At 39.7% G+C, this 19024-nt stretch overlaps 1 pseudogene; it reads left to right on the top strand.

The window, feature by feature from the left end:
- Positions 1–3: 3 nt before the first annotated feature.
- LOC144368148 (TNF receptor-associated factor 4 pseudogene) lies at positions 4–16868 on the top strand (annotated as a pseudogene).
- The last annotated feature ends 2156 nt before the right edge of the window (positions 16869–19024 follow it).

Below are 19024 nucleotides of genomic sequence, written 5' to 3'. Positions count from 1 at the left end.
TCGATGGGCTTCATGCAGAGACTCATGAGCATCACTGTGAGACTGAGAAATCACTGTGGAAGGTAAGGTTTTCAGAGCAGAAACCTGACTGGATACATAGATATCCAAGCAGGATGAGCAATAGAAGAAATTTATTGTCCTAGCTTTGGTCCTGTAAAAAACTCTGTCCAGAGCTTTTATTATTTGCTATTGCTCTGCTCTACTCATGAGAAGCAGTTTTTTTGCCTTAGGGCTCTCTTTTGTGAAGCCTCAGGAGAAGAACTTTAGAAATTTACTTGAATGGGTTGCATCTGTTACTCAGAGCTAAAGCAATTGCCTCACCTGAGTGAGGCACTCATTGAGATGCTCCACACAGCTTCAGATTATTAATTATATTGCTTCTCCATCCAAAACTAATATTATACAAAAACCTAATTGAGTGGAGACTCTCCTTTCCATCATGTGAGATTCCAGACACTCATGAAACTACAACAGTGACCCTTTAAGACCAATGTATTAGTCCTTGCCCTTAAGTTGCTAGGACTTAGATTATTGAATTTCTTCTAGCTCAATTTACATAAAAAAGAACATACCTACCATTGGCAAACTCGAGACCTCTATTTTTAGTTGAAGGGTACTATTAACTCTGGGTTCATTTCAACTTCCCTGGATCTCAGAATGATATCTAGCCCATTATGAATTTAGGCAAATGAGAGGCATGGGTACTTCCGATGGAAACAATCCTGGACTTTTGTAAGTATGGACATATTCAGCCATGTTTTTAGAATAATTTCTTAGTAGGAAAAAGATAAAAGGACTTGGCCCATGAGGGAAGGTTCCTGAATGAATTGTGGTGATTTGTGTGGTGGTTGTAATAGATAGCTGGGTAAAACTCAGAAGTAAAAATTGTTTGAATCAAATCACAACATGAGACAAACCTGTTTTCTGGAGCTTAACCAAGAAGTGTTACAGTGAATTGTGTTGGAATTTTGGTTACCCCAGCATCAAAGTTGTCTTTAGGAAATAAGAGCAAGACCCACTGTGGAGTTCTTTACCACATTAATAATCTCAGTGATGATTTCACACATTATTCTCTATAAAGCCTTAGGTGCCAAAGTGAGAGCCTGAAGCATATATATTCCACCCACGTTTAACCCATTGAACCTGATGCATGAGGACTTTTGGATATGATGTGGAAAGCCCTCAGGCATGAGTTCTTTATATGTTAACAGCTAGACAAGATTGCTCACTACTTCTTGGGCCCTGTCTGAATCCAAAACCTACCTAGCTGCCTACTGCATTGTTGACATATGCCTATGCCTACATCCTGAAATTTATCTAATTCCCATGAGGTAGAAGCTTTGAAGCACCTTAGGAACTCCCTCTGCTCATCATGACAAAATAAGAGTGGAACTTCATTGACCACAAGTCATTAAAATACTGGAGATAACAGATCCAGTATGTTTGAGACTACTGATGATGAAGCTGGGGCAGGAGAGAGTAGGTATTGGCCAAGAAATATGTATATCTGGCACTGGCTTCCAAGCAATGGCACCAAGACAGAAGTTATCACACACCTGCACTCCACTGCTCCAGGGCCAATTGCCAATGGGCTCAAAGTCACTGGCATCTCTATTATACACTATTTTCATGAAGTCTAGTAAAAAAATCCACTGTCTGGGTCATTCATGAGGGAGCCACAAAAGATCTTAATGTTCTCCAGTGCTTCCTGGTAATGGGAATTTCCAAATGGTATTGGTCTAGCCCTATTTTAAAAATAAAATAGGTGGCACTGTGGGGTTAAGATACATTCAGGTGCCATTGAGTGGTGAGGAATTTTTTTAATTAATGCTCTGGAGAAATCACATGGGCAAGGCTTCCCAAAGAGTTGTCAAAGGTCACATGAGGGCAGGCCCATTGGGTTCTAAAATGTGAGGCTCTTTGTGTTTTGGTTCTCAACAATGGCAGACAAGGCTTTACTAAAAAAATCATGTGATATCCTGGCTGAGATCCCAGTGCTCTGGAGAAAGCCATACTGGGCCTAGATCTCAGTTTCCAAGGATGCCTCTTCTCCTTGATCTCCTAAAATCCCAAAATAATTCATGGCAATACTGCTCTGAGGTCAGTTCCAGAACTCAGTCTCTAATGGGAATCGCATCAGAGTTCAAGCTAAGATTGACCCAGTCATCTCTTCCAACCACCACACAAATGACCACAATTCAAAAAAAAAAAACAATCCCACATGGCCCTCATCCTCTTCCATATAGACACTCATCATAATGTTGTGGCTGAAGTTTCCATATGGGGAGAAGTCCAAGATGGTGTCCAAAGTAAGCTTCCATGCCCCTCATTTGCCTAAAATCATGGGGCCTGGACATCCTTCCTGAGAACTAAGATAGATAAAATGGGCCTTCAGTTAAAACTGCTCCATTTCTCAAATTAGAGGCTGTCTGACTGCTGTGAGTAGATTCTTTATGTGTACTGGAGTCATGAAAAAACCCCACCACCTATGTACTAGCTCCTGCTGGGATTGGAACAACTTATTTAACACAAAGGATCCTTGTTCTCACTTCATGGAAGTCAGGAGAATTACCAGAGGAAGGGGAGAGATTTATCTAAAGTTACTGTTCTTTTGTATCAGTTTTGTTTTGGATGGACACATGGGATCTTTATTTAGTTACATGGGGTGTTGAGAATCTAAGCCACAGCCTCACACAGGGCCAAGAGGCTGCTTCATACACATCCCTTTACAAATCACATTACCAAAGAGCCACAGGTGAGGTCCCTTAGTTTCCATTTTAAAACTGTTTTCTTGAGGCTTCACAAAGTGTTGGAGTGAGGCAAAGACCTTTTTTACATTCAGGGGAACAGAATGATAGGTCAGAAAAAAACCTGGGGAAAGACTTTTCCACAAGATGAACACTATAGCACTGACAGCTCCTGCTCGTGCTACTTAGGTTGCTATCTAGCCAAGCAGGATTTCTCTACTGAGAGCCTTACCAGTCACAATGATTTCTGAGTTTTCTGAGATGCTTGGCATTTACTTTTTCAATCCAGTACATGGCCATGTCCCAGAGCATGGAGGTGGCACATATCTTGGACACAAAACCACGAGTCCCTTTTGGAGAGTGGCCAAAATTCAGGAAAAATACAGGAGCTTAGGAACATAGAAGGTGTTGACCATCTGCAAGGCAAGTAGCAAGTAGCAGTCCATTCATTAATTGGCCAGGATGAGTGCTGGGAAGCTTTCTACTAGACAGGACACATTCACTGATGCATTCTTTTTTTTTCTATTGTCTATTACAACAGATACAGTGCGATACATCTACATAGAAACACTCACCTTGAGCAAAAGAACTAACTGTATATAGTCCACTCCACAATGAACAAACCATTTTCCTTCATATTTTCAGAACATGAAACAAAACTACATATTCAAACACACAAACACAAAGACACACACATCTCCCTAGGAGTTGGTCTGCATCTATCCAAAGTGTAATCTTACTGGTGGGCGAAACTATGTTCACTAGCAGTGGCCTGTCCTGTGTCAGCTCTTGTCTCCTTGGCCAACTCTGTGAAGTTGTCAGGAGCCAGTGATTAGCCAGTACTTTCTTTCTCAGGAAAGGCCCTTTGGAGAGCTTTCTGGGCAGTTGGCCATCCACACATCAGTAGCTTCCAAAACAGAATGATTCTGTCCTTGGTAAATCCAAATAAGTGAGCCCACTGGGACTGGGACTGGCTCTGGGTGCCTCCCCTCCTGGATCCCAAGTTAAGAGGGTTCCATCAAAAAGTAAGTGAGGTGAGGTCACTTCTTTCAAGGAAGTGAATGAGGTCACTGCCTTGGCAACCACTTTGTCCAAACCGTTGTTTCCAAGGGTTCCATGAGATGGAGGCTGACAAATCTTCCTGTGACATTTTCACAAATCATAAATGTAACATACCATAAGTGCAAAGGATCAGCTATTGACACAGGCCTGGATTGGTCAATCTTCCCTGCATTGAGAAGAGAGAGGCTGATTCAGACATATCCCTTCATTCTGACTGGGTGTTTGCCATGGAAGATGACTTTAGGCTTCTCAGGTCATACCCAGCTGCCTATATCTTCTCCAGGGATCATTTCTGCATCTACCTTTGAGGTTCTCAGCAGTTGTAGGATCCCTACATACCTGCATTGAAAGACCAACTCTGTACCTACTATTACCTGAAATTAGATTGAGGGAACAGAGTATGGTTAGGGTTAATATCATGTTTTATTTGGGTTAGGAGTCATTCTGCTGGATGAATACTGGTATTGGAACCTGAGATATTTATAAGAATGTATAGGTGAAATGTAAGTATGAAAACAGAAAACTAGGTACGATCTGAAGCACAGAATGGCATTGGGCCCTTAATTTGGATACATAGTTTGAAATTACATTCTGCACGGATGTGTCATATAAATCAATATAAAATGGATAGGATCTTATACCTCAGATTATTGAATGTAGAAGAGAATATCCAGTGAAATAGGTATAGTGGGTAGGATTGCAGTGTAGGTTTAGGAAGAAGATTGAGCTTAGGTTGGACGAAAAGCCCTTTTGTGATAGGGTTTCTGTTAGAGAGTGAATGTGAATGTCAGCACACATGAAGAGGCAGTCACAAGAATGGACTCGTAAAAATATAAAGGAAAAAAGATATCAATATAGAAGTTAGGAGATCAGGCAAAGTATAAAGTGAGTGATAGGATTAGGAATATTTTCAACAGGGAGGGTGGTTGAACATATAATCTTAGGAAGAAACAAATATATAGTCCCCAATAGTATTGAAATTTGATAACATTAGAAAATGTTGACATGGATTTTTTTTAGTAATCGATGCTCTCACTAAATTTAGGCTTTGGCAGAATCATAAGATAAGTATGAGCTTTTCATTTTGGGTCCAGAATATTATTGTGATGAAATGTATGTGTATATCTGGTGACATGCGTGTTTCTTCCACCATTTGTGTTAGCATGTTTTGAAACCCTACACATTAGTTTTTGGGATACCAATAGGAGCACCTTGTGCCTATGAATATAGAGATGATGCATAAATAGACCATACTGTGAATAAATAACTGGTTCCAACTTTAAATAATGGATTGAATTGACATCTTAAAATATACATGAAATCTGGTATTCATATACATACATTCATTCCAACTAGTGGTAATATTAGGGTTACTAATTATCATGAAAAGTGTGTGAGTTTTGCTTTTAAAACTATTAGGGAAATCAAAAATAATGTGTTTGTAAAGAAGTCTCATGAAAAAGGCAGTCAAGAAACATGGATGAATATATGTGTTCTGATGTAGGAAGTGACTGAATGTGAATCATATGCCTATAAATTTGTAAACTTGTGGATGAAAGGATATATCCTATGATGTATACATGCTGAATAATTAATAATGAAAGAATGTTAAATGAAAATTAATGTCAAAATATACATCATGTCCCATAAGAATCTATTTTCATTAATGATAACCTTGGGTCAGTTTTGTAGAAATATTTGGAATATTATGTATTATTCACTGATCTAGGAAACAAATATGTATGCCATTAAAATTAATATTTCTGAAAATAATATTGGAAAAGTTGATTATAAATCCACAAAAATAAACATGAAAGAATCAAAGTAGTGTATATTCATATTACACACCAAAAAAGTAGCAATAGATATGCCAATCAAAATTCATAATGGAATAGATACAATTCACAGATTTAAAAAAAATATTTATTTTTCAGAACACGGTTTTATAAATAAACTTGTACAATTATGGACCTCACCATAGGTTGAATTTTCATTTCCCTCAGGGTTTTAGGGGAATGATATGTTTATGGAGTTTGTATTTGCCAAAGTCAGAGAACTCACAAGAATGCACCTATGACAGAAGGGAAAACTACATATATGCATATAAAAATACATGTTCTTACTTACGCTTCAGATAAAGGGAGTCAGGAAGTTACACATTTGTTGCCTTTCAAAATTCATGGAGAAGTATTAGAATGAAAATCTGACTAGTTTTATAACACATATCCTTGATAAAGCCAAAGGCAAGTCCAAAGATGCACCATGCCTCCTATGAACTTTCTGTACATCTTTTCAGTTAGGTTTATTTTTATCCATCATGTTAGGATTAGTAGTCAGAGTCTAGTAGGGTATGGGTTAGAGTCAGAGATTCAGCATTTCAAATGGAAAATAGGAAAATGAATCCAATGTGTATGCGAAAAAGTGCTACCCCAAAATTTTCCCATTGTTATCCAGAACAATGACTTGACATTACATTCACCCCAAATAAGACACAAATAGAAAAGAAGAGGAATAAAATCTGTGAATACATATCGGGAATGGAAAATGCTCAGGAGCTCACAACCTTGGAGGTGGCAAAGGAGATTACAAAAGTAGAGATCAGGGTAAACATTCCACAATCTTGGAGCTGAGCTGGCCCAATGACTTCTTGACAACCTGCCTCTGAGTTTGTGCACTTGAAATATATGTTGGTGTAAGGAGCCTTAGCTTCTTTGTAGTGAGGCCATCAAAGCTGGGTCTGCATCTAAGTGAACTGTTTTTTATTTTTCAAAAAACATGAGGCAGCAGAGTTGAACCCTCTCTTTGTAGGTAAATTGTGGCCACTGGAGGATGAATGTCTCCCCGTGTGGATTGTTAAGGCATTGGGTCCTCCTCCAATTTTTGTGGTGTTTCTTGCAGCTGCACTGGGAATTTGGCATTTGCTTCACGAAATACAAGAAGGTCAACTGGGACACAGTGCTGCAGGGAGTTCTGTCACATGAGGTGGTTCAGGGTATGCAGGAGAAAATATTATCCAGGCTGCTATCCCATACATTTATACCCCTTTATTGGAGCAACCTAATTCTGGGCATTGTCCCCAAATCTCTCCTCATAACAAGAAACCTTTACACATAAGGGTCTGCTGGCTGCACCATGGAAGTCACATCTCATTTGGAGGCCAAAGACAAATTAACATGGCCCAAACACAGAGGTTTTAGCACATACCTGCACTCCAAAGCTCCAGGCCCACTTCCCATCAGGCTCCAACTCACTGGCATCTCTGTTCTACACCATTTTTATGAATTAGAGTCAATCAAGGCACTTTTTGGTTCAGTCATGATGAACAACAGGAGACACAAAGGTTCTACAGTGCTTCTTGGTAATGTGAACTACAAAAATTTCATGATATTGGTCTAGGCATATTTCAAGGATGAAGTAGGTGGCACTGTGGGTTTGGATTCATTCAGGAAACCTGAAGTGGTGAGTAATCTTCTTTCAATGAAAGCTCTAGAGAACTCTGCTGGCAAGGTTTCCCAAAGAGTGGCCAAATGGTCACAAGAAGCCTGGCCCATTGGGGACTAAAATGTGAGGTCCATGTGTGTTTTGAGTCTCAAAGATGGGTGCCAAGGCTTTAATAAGAAAATCATGTGATATCCTGGCAGAGATTTCTAGTGCTGTGGAGAAAGCCACCCTGGGCCTAGATCTCAGTTTCCAAGGGCATCTCTCACTTTTGGCTTCCTAAAATTCCCACACAATTCATGGCAATATTTCTCTGGGTCAGTTCCAGAACTCAGTCTCTAATGGGAATCACACCAGAGTTCAAGCTGAGGTTGACCCAGTCATCTCTTCAAACCACCACATGAATGACCACAATTAAAACAAAAACACTCCGACATGGTCCTCATCTTCTTTCATATAGGCATTCATCATAACATTCTGGCTGGAGGTTTCCCTAAGAGGAGCAGCCCAATATGATGTCCAAAATAAGCTCCCATTCCCCTCTATTGCCTAATGAAATCGTGGTCTGGACACCCTTCCTGAGAATCAGGATATATAAAATGGGCCTACCATTCATACTGCTCCACTTCTCAAATTTGAGGCCTATTGACTGTCAGACGTAGATTCTTTATGTGTACTGAACTCATGGAAAAACTCAAGCACCTATGGGGTAGCTACTGCAGGGCTTTGCACAACCCATTTGACCAAAAGGATCCCTGTTCTAGTTTCATGGATGTCAGCAGCCTTACCAGAGGAAGGCAAGAGATTTCATCCAAAATGACTGTAAATTTTTGTCATTTTTGTTTTGGGTGGACACATGGAATTTTTATTTAGATTCATGTGCTACTGAGAATCTAAGCCAAAGCCTCACACAGGGCCAAGAAGCTAATTCAGACACAACCCTTTACAAAGCAATTAATCAAAGAGTCACAGGTGAGACTCCTTCATTTCCATTTAGAAACTGTGTTCCTGAGGCTTCCCAAAGGTGTGGCCTGAGGCAAAAAACTTCCTGACATTCAGGGGAACAGAGCAATAGGTAAGAAAAAGGCCCAGGGACAAACCTTTCCACAAGATTAACACTATGGCACTGACAGCTCTTGATCATGCTCCTAGGGTTGCTATGTAGTCAAGCAAAGTTTCTACACTTAGAGCCTTACTGGTCACATTGATTTCTGAGTTTTCTGAGATGTTTGACATTCCCTTCAGCAATCCATTTCATGGCCATGACCTAGACTTGCAGATGGTATATATCTTGGACACAAATCCACGAGCCACTTCTGTAGAGAGGCCAGAATTCAAAAAGAATACAGGAACTTAGGAACATAGTAGGTGTGGCCCATCTGCAAGGCAAGCAGCAGTCCATTCATAAAATAGCCAGGATGAGCACTGGGAAGCTTTCCACTAGACAGGACACATCCACTGATGCATTCTTTTTTCTCTGTTTACCACCACAGACACTGTGGGGTCCATTGACATAGAAACACTTGCCTTGAGCAAAAGGACTCACTAGTAAACAGTCCACTCCAAAGGGAACAGACCCGCTTTCCTCCATATTCTCAGAACATGAAACAAAACCACAAATTCAAACACAGACCCACAAAGGCACTACCCCCCCCGAGTTGGTCTGCCTCTATCCAAAGTGTTCTCTGACTGTTGGGTCAAACTGTGTTCCCCAGCAGTGGCCTGTCCTGTCTCAGCTCTGGTCTCCTTTGCCAACTCAGTGAATTTCAGGAGCCAGCGATGAGCCAGTACCTTCTTTCTCAGGAAAGGCCCCTCTTCAGAGCTTTCCTGGCATTTGGCCATCCCCATATGAGTAGGTACCAAGAAAGAATGACTCTGTCCTTGGTAGATCCAAACAAGTGAGACCACCGGGTCGGGTCTGGGACTGGCTCTCAGTGTCTGGCTACCTGGATCCCAAGTTCAGAGAGGTCCATCACCAAGGAAGTGAGATGAGGTCAGTTCCTTAAAGGAAGTGAATGAGATCACTGCCTTGGAAACCACTTTTCCCTAACAGTTGCTTCCAAGGGTCCCATGAGATGGAAGCTGCTCCATCTTCCTGTGACATTTTCACAATTTAGAAAGGTATACATACCATAGGTGCCCAGGACCAGCTATCCATACAGGCCTGGATTGGTCCATCTTCCATGCATTCAGAAGAGAGAGGCTGACTCAGACACATTTATTCTTCCTGACCTGTTTGTTTGCCATGGGAGATGACCTTAGGCCCTTCAGGCCCTACCTAGCTGTTGATATCTTCTCCAGGGATCATTTCTGCACCTACCTTTGAGGTTCTCTGAAGGTGTTGAATCCCTACATATCTGTATTGAAAGATCAACTTCTCTTATGTAAAATTAGATTGAGGGAACAGATTATGGTTAGGGTTAATATCATGTTTTATTTGGGTTAGGAGTCATTCTGCTGGATGAATACTAGTATTGGGAAATTGTGATATTTATCAGTATGTATAGATGAAATGTAAGTTTGAAAACAGAAAACCAGGTAAGATCTGAAGCACAGAAGGGCCTTGGGCCCTGGATTTGCATACATAGTTTTGAATTATGCTTTGCACAGATGTATGATATAAATCAATATAAAATGGTATAGAATCTTGTATGTTGGATTATTAAATATAGAAGAGAACATCCAGTGAAATAGGTATAGTAGGTAGGATTGCAGTGTACATTTAGGAAAAAGATTGAGCTTAGGTTTTGGACAAAAAGCTCTTTCCAATAGGGTTTCTGTTAGACAGTAAATGTGAATGTCTGCACACATGAAGAGTCAGTCACAAAAATGGACTTGTGAAAATAAGTAGGAAAATAGATATCAAATAGAAGTTAGGAGATCGGGCAAAATATAATGTGATTAATATGGTTAGAAATATTTTCAACAGGGGGGTGGTTGAACATATAATCTTAGGAAGAAACAAATATATAGCCCCCAATAAGATTGTAATTGGAAAGCATTTGCCAAAGTTGAATTGGATATTTTCTAGTAATCCATGCTCTCACTAAATTTAGGCTTTGATAGAATCATAATATAAGTGTGAACTTTGCATTTTGTGTCCAGAATATTACTGTGATGAATATGTAGATCAGGTGAGTATTTTTTTCCACCATTTGTGGGAGCATGTTTTGAAACACTATAATCTCATGTTTGGGGATACCAATAGGTGTACCCTGTGTCTATGAATAGAGATGATGCATGAATAGACCATAGTGTGAATAAATAATATAACTGGTTCTAATTTTAAATAATGGATTGAATTGATATTTTAAAATATACATGAAATCTGGTATTCATATACATACATTCATTCCAACTAGTTGTACATCTAGTGGTAATATTAGGCTACAGTTTATAATGAGGTGTGTGTGTTTTGCTTCAAAAATGATTATGGAAATCAAAAATAATGTGTTATGAAAGAGGCTTCATGAAAAAGCAAGTAAAAAACTTGGAGAAGCACATGTGTTCTGTCGCATGCAGTGACTGAAAGTGAATCATATGCATTTAAATTTGTGAACTTACAGGTGAAAGGATATATCCTATGATGTATATGTAGTAAAGAAATACTAATGTACAAAAGTTGGGAGAAAATTAATGTCAAAATACACATCATGTCCCATATGACTCTGCATGCATTGATGTGAACTGCAGTCAGTTATTGAAGAAATATTAGTATTAGTACTCAATGTTCACTGAATTTAGTTTTGAGTATTAGGAAATGAATAAATATGTTGGGAAAAATAAATATTTCAGATTATGATCTTGTGAAAAGTTGATTATAAATTCACATAAATGTACAGGAAACAAGGAAATGTATAATATGACTCACATATTTCATATTATCAAATCCAAAGAGAGTATATATATATATTAAAAATTAGCAATGTATATTACAATCGAAATTAATAATGGAACATATATCATTCACAGATCACAAAAAATATTCATTTTACTATACATGGTTCTATTTATAAACTTGTTCAACTATGGAGCTCACCATAGGTTGAATTTTCAGTTTCCCCAAGGATTGGTGGGAGTGATTGGTTCACAGAATATTTATTTGCCAAAGTCAGAATACTCACAAGAATGCACTTGTGATAGCAGGTAGAAATATATATATATATATATATATATATATATATATATATATATATATATATATATATATATATATATATTTCTGATCCAGGCTACAGAGAAAGAGAGTCAGAAGTTACATATTGGTTAACTTTGAAAATTCATGGAGAAGTATTAGAATGTAAATGAAAGTAGTTTTATAACCCATACCCTTGATAAAGCAAAAGGCAAGTCCAAGTATAACACCATGCCTCCTATGAATGATCTGTTCTTCTTTTCCTTTAGGTTAATTTTTACCCATAACATTAAGATTAATAGTCAGAGTCTAGTAGGTTATTCATTCAGGTCAGAGTTTCAATATTTCAAACCAAAAATATGAAAATGTTTCCAATGTGTATGCAAACATGTGCTACACCAAAATCTTCCAACTGTCATTCAGAAGAATGCCTTGACATTACCATGGCCACACGTCAGATACAATTATAGGAGAAGTGGAAGGAAATCTGTGAATACATATCTGAAATAGAAAATGCTAAAAATCTCATCTTAAAGGTGGCAGAGGAGATTACAAAAATAGGGAACAGGGTAAACATTCCACAAATATAGAGGTGTGCTGGACTAATGACTTCTTGACAGCCTGCCTCTGAGCATTGGGTACTTCAAATATATGTTGGTTTCAGGAGTGTTAAGTTTCTTGGTAGTAAGACCATTAAAGCTGGGTCTGTGTCGATGTGAACTGGGGGACATGTTTTCCTATTTTCCAATGAACATGAGGCAGCAAAGCTGAATCCTCTCTTTGAACATAAACTGTGGCCACTTGGAGATGAATATCTCTCCATGTAGACTGTGAAGCCATTGGGTAATCCTCCAGTTTTCATGGTGTTTCTTGCAGCTTCACTGGAAATTTGGTATTTGCTATAAGAATTACAAAATGTTCAAATGGGACATAGTGGTGGAGGAAGTTCTGTCACATGTGGTGAGTCAGGATCTGTGGGAGAAAACACCAAATGAGCTGCAAACCCATACATTATTCCTACTAGAGCATAGCAACCTGGTTCTGACCATCAACCTGAAACATCTCCCAACAACAACATGCCTTTATATGTAAGGGTCTGCTGGCAGCACCATGTCAGTCACATGTCATTTAGAAGCCAATGGCAGATCCACACAACCCCACCACAGATGTTTTATCATACACCTTCACTCCACTGCTCTAGGCCCAGTTCCCAGATGGCTCCAACTCACTGGTATCTCTGTTCTACACTATTTTCATGAATTCCAGTCAATCAAGGCACTGTCTGGTTCAGTCATGATGAGCAGCAGGATATCCAAAGGTTCTCCATCATTGCTTCCTGGAAGCTCAAAAATTTTATGATATTGGTCTGGCCATATGTCAAGGATAAAGTAGGTGGCACTGTGGGTTTTGATTCATTCAGGAAGCATTCATAGTAAGGAATTTCCTTTAAATGAGCTAACACAGGCAAGGCTTCCCAAAGAGTGCCCAAACGGTCACATGTAACCAGGCCAATTGGGGTCTAAATGTGAGGTCTACGTGTGTTTTGACTCTTAGCTATTGCAGACAAGGGTTTACCAAGAATATCATGTGATATCCTGGCAGAGATTCCCAGTGCTGTGGAGAAAGTCACCCTGGGCCTAGATGTCAAGTTTTCCAAAGGTGCCTCTCATGCTTGGCCTCCTAAAATCCCAACATAATTCACAGCAATACTTCTCAGATGTCAGTTCCAGAACTCAGTCCCTAATGGGAATCGCATCAGAGTTCAAGCTAAGATTGACCCAGTCATCTTTTCCAACCACTACACAAATGACCACAATTCAAACAAAAACACTCCCACATGGCCCTCATCTTCTTCCATATAGGCACTCATCATAACATTCTTGCTGAATATTCCATACGGGAAGCAGTCCAAGATGGTGTCCCAAGTAAGCTCCCATGCCCCTCATTTGCCTAAAATCATGGGGCATAGACACCCTTCCAGAGAATCAAGATAGATAAAATAAGCCTGCAGTTAATACTACTCCATTTCTCAAATTAGAGGCTGTCTGACTGCTGGGAGTAGATTCTTTATGTGTACTGGAGTCATGAAAAAAACCCCACCACCTATGTACTAGCTGCTGCTGAGATTGGAACTACTTATTTAACACAAAGGATTCCTGTTCTCACTTCATGAAGGTCAGGAGAATTACCATAGAAATGTTAGAGATTTCATATTAAGTTACTGTTCTTTTGTGTCAGTATTGTTTTGGATGGACACATGGGATTTTTATTCAGTTACATGGGGTGCTGAGAACCTAAGCCAGAGCCTCACACAGGGCCAAGAGGCTGCTACATACACATCCCTTATAAATCACTTTACCAAAGAGCCACAGGTGAGGCCCCTTTGTTTTCAATTTAAAACTGTTTTCTTGAGGCATCACAAAGTGTTGGCAAGAGGCAAAGACCTTCCTGACATTCAGGGGAACAGAATGATAGGTCAGAAAAAAGCCTGAGGACAGACTTTTCCACAAGATGAACACTATGGCACTGACAGCTCCTCCTCTTGCTTTTTGGGTTGCTATCTAGGTCTCACTTCAAAGGAAACTAAAGCACAAAGCTATATTTCTAGTGCACAAATGTCAGAGGCATATAGTCAAGAAGTCATTAGGCCAGCAAAGTTCCATGTTTGTGGTTTGTTTACCCTGCCCCCTACTTTTGGGATCTCCTCTGCCACACCCAAGTTTGTGAGCTCCTCAGAATTTCTAATTCCAGATATGTATTCACAGATTTTTTTCCTCTTCTCCTCTCATTGTGTCTTATGTGGGGTGATAGTAATGTCAAGGCATTGTGGTGGATGACAGTGGAATATTTTTATGTGGCACGTGTTCACATATATATTAGAACCATTTTCCATTTTGCCATTTGAAATATCGAATCTCTGACACTAACCCATAACCTACTAGACTCTGACTCCTTATTGTAACATCGATAAAAATACTCCTAAAGGAATAGAAGTAGAGGCATTTGATAGGAGGCACGGTGTATACTTGGACTTGCCTTTTGCTTCATCAGAGATACATATTATAAAACCTCTCACATATTTTTCTCCTTTTATTTCTTCATGAAGTTTCAAAATTAACAAATATGTAACTTCCTGACTCCCTGTCTCTGTCGCCTGGGTCACAATGTATAGTTTTATATAGACATATATAATTCTAATGCCATCACAGGTATATTCTTGAGAGTACTCTGCCTTTGGAAAATACAAATTTCATGAAGAGATCACTGCCCCCCAATACACTGAGGTAACTGAAAATTCAAGCTGTGGTGAGCTTATACTTCAACAAGTTTATACATGAAACAATGTAGAAGAAAATTAATATTTTGGGTACATATGTGAAGGACATATATCCCCTTAGGAATTTCAATTGGCATATGTACTCTTACATTTTAATATGGATTTGCAAACATGAAATATATGTGTCATATACTCATACTACCCTGATTCTTTCATGTCCATCTGTGTGGATTTATAATCAACTTTTCACAAGATATTTCTCGGACATATTCATTTTCTCCACATACATATTCATTTGTGAATACTCAAAATGAACTTCAGTGAAAATTGAGTACTAACCCTAATATTTCTACAGTAAGTGACCCAGTTGAACATCAATGAAAGTATATTCATATGGGACATGATGTGTATTTTGAAGTAAATTTTCATTCAAAATTGTTAAATTCCTATTTCTTCAGAAAGGATACATCATAGGATGTATCATTTCATCCAATATTCACAAATTGATATGCATATGATTCACTTTCATTCACTCCAGGTATCAGAATCCATGGATTTCTCCATGTAGCTTTACTTGCTTTTTCATGAGATTTCTTTTATAACACATTACTTTTGAATTCCATCATCATTTTCGAAGCAAAACTCAAACACAGTTTGGTATCATTAGTAACCCTAATATTACCACTGGATGTATGACTACTTAGAATGAGTGTTCGTATGTGAATACAAGATTTCATGCATTTTTTGAAATATCAATTCAATCCATTATTTAAAATAGTAAGCAGTTATATTTTTTATTCACCATATGGTCTATTCATGCATCATCTGTATATACATAGACCCAGGGTACACCTATTTGTATCCCCAAACCCTAAATGATAGGGTTTCAGAACATGCTCCCAGAAATGGTGGAAAAAAAATACGCATGTCACCTGCTCCATGTATTGCTTTCATCACATCTTCTTCTGGACACAAGATGCAAAATTCACAGTTATCTTATTCTTCTACCAAAGCCTAATTTTAATGAGAGCATGGATTACTAAAATCATCTATATCTGTGTTGCCTATTGTTTTCAAATTTCAATCCTATGGTGAGTAAACACTTGTTTCTTTTTAGGATAGGGTAATTCAACCACCCCCCTGTTCAAAATATCCCTGATCTTGTCACTCATTTTGTACATTCCAGATCTCCTAACATCACTATTGATATCTATTTCCCCAAGTGCCTTGTTGTGACTGACTCTTCATGTGTGCTGACATTCCCATTTACACTCTAATAGAAATTTATTCCATTGCAAAAAGGGCCTTTTGTCCAACTCCTAAACTCACTCTTCTTCTTTACCCTACACTGGAATCCTGCCTACTATCTCAATTTCACTGGAAGTTCTCTTTTACATTCAGTAGTCTAGGTTTTCTGGCAGTTTAGTTCTTTGAGGTCCTTCCCCCTGCGGTTCAGGTGCAGGTTCTTCCTAATACCCTGTCTTTCTCTTGCAGAGTTGGGAGCCTGCTATCCCTGAGCCTTCCAGTTTTGGTAATAGTCCTCCCTTCACTCATTGCCTGGGGATTTGCCAACATTGCCCTAAGCTGGCAATGGCATGGCATGGTGGAGAAGAGTGTGAAGCCACATCTGGCTATGATGTGTGTCCTGGTGAGCCTGCAGCCACAGGAGCTGCAGAAGCTGCGTTGTGAACTGGAGGAACAATTAGTAGGCAGTGAGGGCATGCTCATCTGGAAGATTGGCAGCTATGGGCAGAGGCTACAAGAGGCCAAGGCCAAGCCCATCCTCGATTGCATCAGCCCAGACTTCTATACACATAAGTATGGTTACAAACTACAGGTGTCTACATTCCTCAATGACAACGGCAGTAGTGATGACACAAATCTTTCTCTGTACATTTGTGTGCTACCAGGTGCCTTTGACAATCTCCTTGAGTGGCTCTTTGCCCATCGTGTCACTTTATCCCTGCTAGACCAATGCGACCCAGGGCTTGCTAAGCCACAGCATGCCATTGAGACTTTCCATTCTGACCCAAACTGGAAAAATTTCCAAAAGCCAGGCACATGGTGAGGCTCCTTGGATGAGAGTTTGCTCTGCTCTGGATACCACAAGTTCTTCTCTCACCAGGATATTAGAAAGCAAAAATATGTGCAATATGATGCATTCTTCATCCATGCCTCTGTTGAACTGCCCAGGAATATCCTCAGCTGAGTGCAGAGCCGGCAGGCTCAAGGGGAGAAGGGGGGGGTGGATGGGACATGATTCATCAGGCACTGGTTGAACCTGAAGAGGGTGCTGGACCACCTTTCAGCTGCTTATGCTGCCTGGGTTGTTACCCTGTTCTCCCCCTACCGCCACCACCCTTAGGTGCCTCAACTGGTGATTCAGCCCTGGCCCCTGCGGGGAGCAGGTCTCTGGGTTATCAAGGGCTGGAAACAAATATTCCCAGGGCCTGTCTCCCCTCCTGGGCAAGGCAGGTATGCCTTGGTGCCAGCCACATTGTACCTGGACTGAGGTACCTGCTCAGGTGCTATGTCCCAAGAGACATAGGGGGAGGGGTTGGGAAAGGGAAGGGTAGTTTAAAAAATCTGTCTTGAGATTGATTTTTCTTTCCCCATCAATGTCCCTTCTGGTAATTTATTTCCTTAGCTCGAGGAAGGCACAACAGGGGAGGCCTGATTTTTAATAAATTCTGAATTGTATTTATTAATTTGGTTCCAGCCTGTCTCCTCCAAGTTAATTAAGGCCCTGGGATGTTGGGGCTAACTATGCAAAGACCCACTGAGAGAAGAAGTGCTGTCACTATGACCCCAAGATCAGCTGCCCTGATATGTCGCCCTCTGGTGGGCACCAGGGGGAACCACAGCAGGCTTTAGAAAATACCTGTCGCTGCCTCCTGGTGGTTAAATGGGAAAGGTGCAGGATAAGGCTGGAATACCCAGTTCTTTACTCACTAAAAATCGAATGCTATGTCATAAGCAAGCCCCAGCCCCAGGCCTCTGATACTGGGGATTGAACCCAGGGAAACTCCATTAATAAGCTACATCCTCAACCCTTATATGTTCAGAGGGGTCTCAGTTGCTGAGGCTGGCCTTGAACTGTGATCCTCTGCCTCCTTAATTGTATCATCAAGCCTGGCTCCTGCTGACAACTGCCATTCATTTAGTACTTTCTGGTTACAGACACTGCCAAGAACTTTATGCAAAATATTTCTTTCCGTATAGCAGTCAAGTTAAATTAACTTTTACATCATAGTGAAAGGACCTGTCTTAAGTGGGCCTTATGAAGTTAATGAGATAATACATGTTCCTGACACTTATTCTAAGTGCTTAACAAATGTTAACTTACCTGAAGCAATCCTACACCTGGGGACTGAATAGAGGGGCCTTTAATAAGTACAAGGCGAGCTATTGTTGTGACTCAGTGGTAGAGCGCTTGTGTGAGACACTGGGTGTAGAGCACTTGTGTGACACACTGGGTTTGATCCTTGGCATCATAAAGAAAACAACAGTCTACAATTAAAAGAAAATAAAGAGAGATACAAGGTACTTGAACTTTTTATTCCATTCTTCATATAGGCCTCAGTGGCCACCTGCAGTGACTCATGCTTTACCAGCAAGGAACGTTAGTGAAGTATGAGTACTCTTTCAGCTGGTCTAGGACAGGGCTGAATTTCTCTTTTCCCCCTGGTGCTGGGTATCCTTGTGCATGCTACCAGTATGCTCTACTGAGCTACAACTCCAGCCCCCAATTTTTTTAAAAACTCCAGTAATATTTGGAAATGTAGTTTCAATTCTGGCAATACACTTGGGCTTGCATTTGGCTAGTTTCTTAGCTACACGGGAATGAATTCTGCTCAATTCTAGATTTTGTTAAAATGATTAAATGAACTAATAAAAAATCAAATAAAACACTGAGTGTGATAACACATCTTAAGTTTATTTTGTTCTAATACTTCTAAAAACTTGCCAAGATGCAGAAAGAAGCTGCCTGCCACACTCACACTCTACCTGGGTACCCCAATTTTACTCATGATTAGATTTTGATTTTTATTAACAGTGGATAAATGCTTAAATATTTGACTCTCAAATTAATCAGAATGCTGCTGAGGACTGCACATAGGGATTCATGATCCAAAAACCTGTCAATATATTTGGTGGTATTAAAATTATATCAATAGATTTTCCAAAATATTTCTCCAGAGGACCACATCATGAAGATTTTTAGGCTTTGTGTACCAGAAGTTCTCTGCAGTCATAGCCTAAAATCTGCAATATATAGTAACTTAATTCATGGTGGCCTTGCAGTAAAACTGTATTTTTCAGAGGAATGAGGTGTAGCTCATTGGTAGCATACTTGCTCAGCAT

The sequence above is a fragment of the Ictidomys tridecemlineatus genome, chromosome 2, assembly GCF_052094955.1.
Source record: "Ictidomys tridecemlineatus isolate mIctTri1 chromosome 2, mIctTri1.hap1, whole genome shotgun sequence".
Classification (NCBI taxonomy): Eukaryota; Metazoa; Chordata; class Mammalia; order Rodentia; family Sciuridae; genus Ictidomys; species Ictidomys tridecemlineatus.
The sequence above is the reverse complement of the archived record's forward strand: the minus strand, read 5'-3'. Positions and strand labels throughout refer to the sequence as shown.